Source organism: Solanum lycopersicum, chromosome 10 (assembly GCF_036512215.1).
Source record: "Solanum lycopersicum chromosome 10, SLM_r2.1".
NCBI lineage: Eukaryota > Viridiplantae > Streptophyta > Magnoliopsida > Solanales > Solanaceae > Solanum > Solanum lycopersicum.
Window position 1 is genome coordinate 55,807,965 of NC_090809.1, and position 6,000 is coordinate 55,813,964.

Below are 6,000 nucleotides of genomic sequence, written 5' to 3' on the forward strand. Positions count from 1 at the left end.
TGATGAGAAACTAAGAAGAATCCAAGATAAGGTATTGCGAGGAGAGGCTAAGGAAGCACAAATCGATGAGGAAGGTGTTTTGAGAATCAAGGGAAGGGTATGTGTACCCCGCGTCGATGATTTGATCAACACTATTCTGACAGAGGCCCATAGTTCAAGGTATTCTATACATCCGGGTGCAACCAAGATGTATCGTGACCTAAAACAACACTTTTGGTGGAGTAGAATGAAGCGTGACATTGTGGATTTTATTGCCAAATGTCCAAACTGTCAACAAGTAAAGTATGAACACCAAAGGCCCGGAGGAACACTTCAGAGAATGCCCATTCCGAAATGGAAGTGGGAAAGGATTGCAATGGATTTTGTGGTTGGTCTTCCAAAGACAATGGGTAAGTAAGTATGACTCTATTTGGGTGATTGTTGATAGGTTAACTAAGTCTGCTCATTTCATTCCGGTCAAGGTGACTTACAATGCAGAGAAGTTAGCCAAAATCTATGTCTCAGAAATTGTTCGGTTGCATGGGGTTCCACTCTCCATCATATCAGATAGAGGTACTCAGTTTACTTCTAAGTTTTGGAAAACATTGCATGCGGAATTGGGTACTAGGTTGGACCTTAGTACTGCGTTCCATCCTCAGACCGATGGTCAGTCTGAAAGGACGATTCAAGTGTTGGAGGATATGCTTCGTGCGTGTGTGATAGAGTTTGGTGGTCATTGGGATAGCTTCCTACCCTTAGCGGAGTTTCCATACAATAATAGCTATCACTCAAGCATTGACATGGCTCCATTTGAAGCCTTGTATGGTAGGAGATGTAGGTCTCCCATTGGTTGGTTTGATGCATTTGAGGTTAGGCCTTGGGGTACTGACCTTTTGAGAGATTCGATAGAGAAAGTGAAGTCTATTCAAGAAAAGCTTCTAGCGGCGCAAAGTAGACAAAAAGAATATGCAAATCGAAAGGTTAGGGACTTAGAGTTCATGAAAGGTGAACAAGTCTTGTTGAAGGTTTCGCCCATGAAAGGGGTGATGCGGTTCGGAAAAAGGGGTAAACTAAGTCCAAGGTACATTGGACCATTTGAAGTACTTAAGCGAGTAGGAGAGGTGGCTTATGAGTTAGCCTTGCCTCCAGGGCTGTCCGGAGTACACCCGGTATTCCATGTGTCGATGTTGAAAAGATACCATGGGGATGGGAATTACATTATCCGATGGGATTCAGTTTTGCTTGATGAGAACTTGTCTTATGAGGAGGAGCCTGTTGCTATTTTAGATAGAGAAGTTCGCAAGTTGAGGTCAAGAGAGATTGCGTCCATCAAGGTGCAATGGAAGAATCGACCGGTTAAAGAAGCCACTTGGGAGAAGGAGGCGGATATGCAAGAAAAATACCCACATCTGTTTACAGATTCAGGTACTCCTTTTTGCCCTTGTTTTCCTTCTTTTGATCGTTCGGGGACGAACGATGGGTAAATTGGTATCTAATGTAACGACCCGTTTAGTCGTCTTGAGCAACAGACTTCAATTCTGGAAAAACTGGCAGAAGCGACGGACCCCACGACGGACCGTCAAGGGCACGACGGACCGTCGCAGGGTCTCGTTTCAAAACACTTAGAAAATCTGAAATTGGGTACTGAAAATCGACTCTCTGAACTTCGTGACGGAATGGCAGGACGGACCGTCACGGGCGTGACGGACCGTCACGGAGACTTCAGTGAAAATCCACTCTCTAAACTTTGCGACGACCTGCAGGACGGACCGTCGCAGGCACGACGGCCCGTCACAGGTTGCGCAAATCCCAGGCAGAATCGGATTTCCTTACACGTTTTAAGGGACGTTTTTGGACTATTCTTTCCTTAATTATAGATTTCGTGGGTTTATATTAATAACTCAAATTCTTGGGGGTTAAAAGAGGTAACCCTAAGTTAATTAGTGGGGTATTATTGCCATCTTTTATTCTTAATTATATACTAATTAGGGTAAAAGAAAGAGGGTTTGAATAAGAAAAATAAGAAAGAACAAAAAGAGACAGAAAAGGAAAGAGAACGAGTAGAAAGAGAGAGAAACGAAGAGGATAGCAAGGATTCTGAGAAGATAGCTTGTTGATTTCAATTCTTCGGTGGAGGTAGGTTATGGTTATTTCATGTTATTCGTAGTAAACTCTTAATAGTGAATGATATGTGTTAGTAGTATTGTAAACCCTTCTATATGCTTAATTGTATGCTTGCATGAATGATGTGATTATGTAATTATGAATAAATAAGCATGATGAAGCTATTGAATCCCAAATCTTGAAAAGAAACCCTAATCTACTTTGATAATGATGATGCCTTGGTATGAAAGAAGGCTTGATGAATGAAAGTAGTGAGATTAGGGGATCGGGTGCCACGTTCCGGTACCAGGATAGAATATGGATCGGGTGTCACGTTCCGACACCAGGATAGAATATGGATCGGGTGCCACGTTCCGGTACCAGGATAGAATATGGATCGGGTGTCACGTTCCGACACCAGGATAGAATATATATGGATCGGGTGCCACGTTCCGGTACCAGGATAGTATATGAGGATCGGAGTGTCACGTTCCGACACCAGGATAGAATATGGATCGGGTGCCACGTTCCGGTACCAGGATAGAATATGGATCGGGTGTCACGTTCCGACCCCAGGATAGAATATGGATCGGGTGCCACGTTCCGGTACCAGGATAGAATATGGATCGGGTGTCACGTTCCGACACCAGGATAGAATATATATGGATCGGGTGCCACGTTCCGGTACCAGGATAGTATATGAGGATCGGAGTGTCACGTTCCAACACCAGGATAGAATATGGATCGGGTGCCACGTTCCGGTACCAGGATAGTATATTGAGGAGCGGAGTGTCACGTACCGACACGAGGGGAATAAAGATAATGAATCTTGAAATATGATAATATATCCAATCTAATGAACTAAATTCCCAAATGAGTATGATGAGGAGGTGTGAGTCCTCATTGATGTGCTTGGTGTTGTAACCAAGGGTTATGGTAACTATAAATGCTGCATGTTAAGGATATTAGTTGATTTTATGATATTGCTTAATACATACTGTTCCCTATTTTGAGTTGGCCGATGATATCTACTCAGTACCCGTGGTTTGTACTGACCCCTACTTTTATGTTTTTCTTCTTGTTATTTGTGGAGTGCAGCAAACGTGCCGTCATCTTCGACTCAACAGTAACTCAAGCCAGTCTTCGTCACACCGGATCTTCAGGGTGAGCTAACGCGTCTAGCTTGGACTGGATCTTCTCCTTCATGTCTTGATGCCTTGAACCTCCGGCATGGACTAGCTTCTTATGTATTTTTAGCTTTTAGAAACTCTTAGAATTAGTAGTTTAAAGTAGATGTTCTTGTGATGATGACTTCCAGGTTTTGGGAATAATAGATGTTGAATATTGATAGTTATTGAATTGGTTTTTATTAATGAGTTTAAGTCTTCCGCATTATTTTCTGTTGATGTTACATTGAAATGTTAAGGTTTAGATTGGTCTGTTCGCTCACATAGGAGGGTAAGTGTGGGTGCCAGTCGCGGCCCGGATTTGGGTCGTGACACAGATACATCTCTCTCTTCTTTCTGATACATCACTATCTCTTATTGAATACATACATATCCTCTCTCGAATACATCTTCATCTCCTCTTGAATACATCTGTATCATTACATCCATATTCACTCTCAAATATAACTCTCTCCTCTCGGATTCATCCGTGAGCTACATGTCTACAAATTTTCTGAATAAAAATGTATAATGACCAATGTATTTGCATGTCTGCTGATAAATCTAATATTTTTAATTCTAAGAATTTTTTTGTAATTTGAAAGGGAGTAGAGATATAAAGTATTAACTCTTAAAATTATTAAAATTTATGTCATTTTAACTTTAATTTATGTGACATATTTTTGTCTGTAATCAATTTCAAAAGAATGATGTATTAATATATTTAATTGATTTTGGAATATACATTTTATTCTTAGTAAGAAGATTTATATTCATATGAACTTCCATGGTTTGTTTTAGACCACGAGTTTTAAAAGTATTTTTTTTAACAAAAAACTTCATTTAAGTCAAATAAACATTACATAAATCGAAATTGAGTAAGTACAAACTTTAGTTAAGTTTTTTTTAAAACTATTTTTCTGTTTAATAAAATTTAAAATGAAAATGCTGAACTTTTTTTACAAGTATGTTTTATAGTTTCCTTTTGATCAATATCTAGTCGATAATAACCAAAATTTTAATATAAATAATGTAATAAAGTAACGTAATTTTGAAATTCAAGTATTGATATTAACTGAGAAAATATTTATTTATAAAATTTAAAGCATTCATAATCTAATATTTAATATGCCTTTTACTCTTGACGATTGACACTAATTTATCATAATTCAAAATTGTAAAAAGTAGAAATCAAGACTAAAAAGTGCAATTCACTATTATACGAAGGTCAATTCGTAGTTTATCTAATGTGGAAAATTCTGAAGTATATGATAGATAATTCTATGACAAATTAATTTTTATACCATATATCATACTATTCCAAAATTTATCCCGTTAATTGATTATGTGTTTTCTTAAATTACAATTATGCGGTCATTATTTGTCAATTCTTACATTATCAATTCTATATTCTTCTTTTTTTTTATCTCTTTAGAATTGTGCTTAAGTCACAATTTTTAAAGATAAAATAAATATTATGTTGAAGATAAAATAGATTTAATAAAATTATGTGAATACATACTTATGTTAGAAAACATTATATATAATTAAAAGGGGAATTACATACATAGAATTAAGACAAAATAAATATTATTTTAGAGATAAAATAGGTCAAATAAAACTATATAAATACTTATGTTTAAAGACATTATTTATAACTAAAAAGAAAATTACATACATGGAAGATTAGATGATTATATTGAATACATTGTAGTCGTAATAAACATAGATGAACGATTCAAATTGTCAAGAGTATAAAACGTAAAAATATTTTTTACATTATTATTATAATCAAATCAATACAAATTAATTTTTTAAAAAAAAATAAAATGAGTTTGCGAGCCACACATGAACCAAATTTTTTTGTAACTCTTGAAAAATGAAAATTGAATTCTTCTAGAAAACTATTTTGACAATTAATTATACAATTATAAATTTAGAACTTTGTCCATAATAATGTTTAAAATTACAAAACTGCCATTAATAGAAATATATATGAAAACTTACATATTGTTTTGAAAATTATAAGACGTGAATTATTTTAAGAAAACAACTTGAAAAACATTGTAAATTTTATGAATCAATATTTCAAATCATTTGCAATTAAAGAAACTCAATTACTAATCTATATTGTAGAGGGTCACAATTTATCAAGATTTGCAAGTTTCTTTTATATTGTGTATCAAGACTTACAAGTTCCTATTTCTATGAGACATTTTTATTTAGAGTAATTTATCATGATGTCTATTTAACAGTTGCTAGTAGTAATTCATACATATTCAGGAACAAATTGTGTGTTTCTCATATATATTTTTTATTTGCAAATTTCAAGCACCGTGTTAATAATAGCTTATTACTATTAATGTATATATCCTTTAGTATTTAATGCGTAGCTATGGTATAACAGAGTCAATACAAGCTTTATCCAAAGATACTGTAAAGAAATTTTACAACAAGTGATATATTTTCACGAAAATGGTGTTAATCGTTGTGGGTGAATTAGATGAATCATTGACAATGGTGTTTCTTTTTTGATGAGAAAGAAGTTGTTCTGATCGATGTTAATAGATAGACATAATTTATTTTTGTGTATTACATGATATAATGTAATGCAATATTGATTAACTTTTGATAGTTTAAGGTCCTATGTTAATTTAACGGAGTTTATGTTTGAATTAATAGAATTATTGAGTCGGTGGGGGTCGAAGTCGCCGAAGCGAGTCGAAAGGCCAAAGAGTCATCTTTGAAGGCT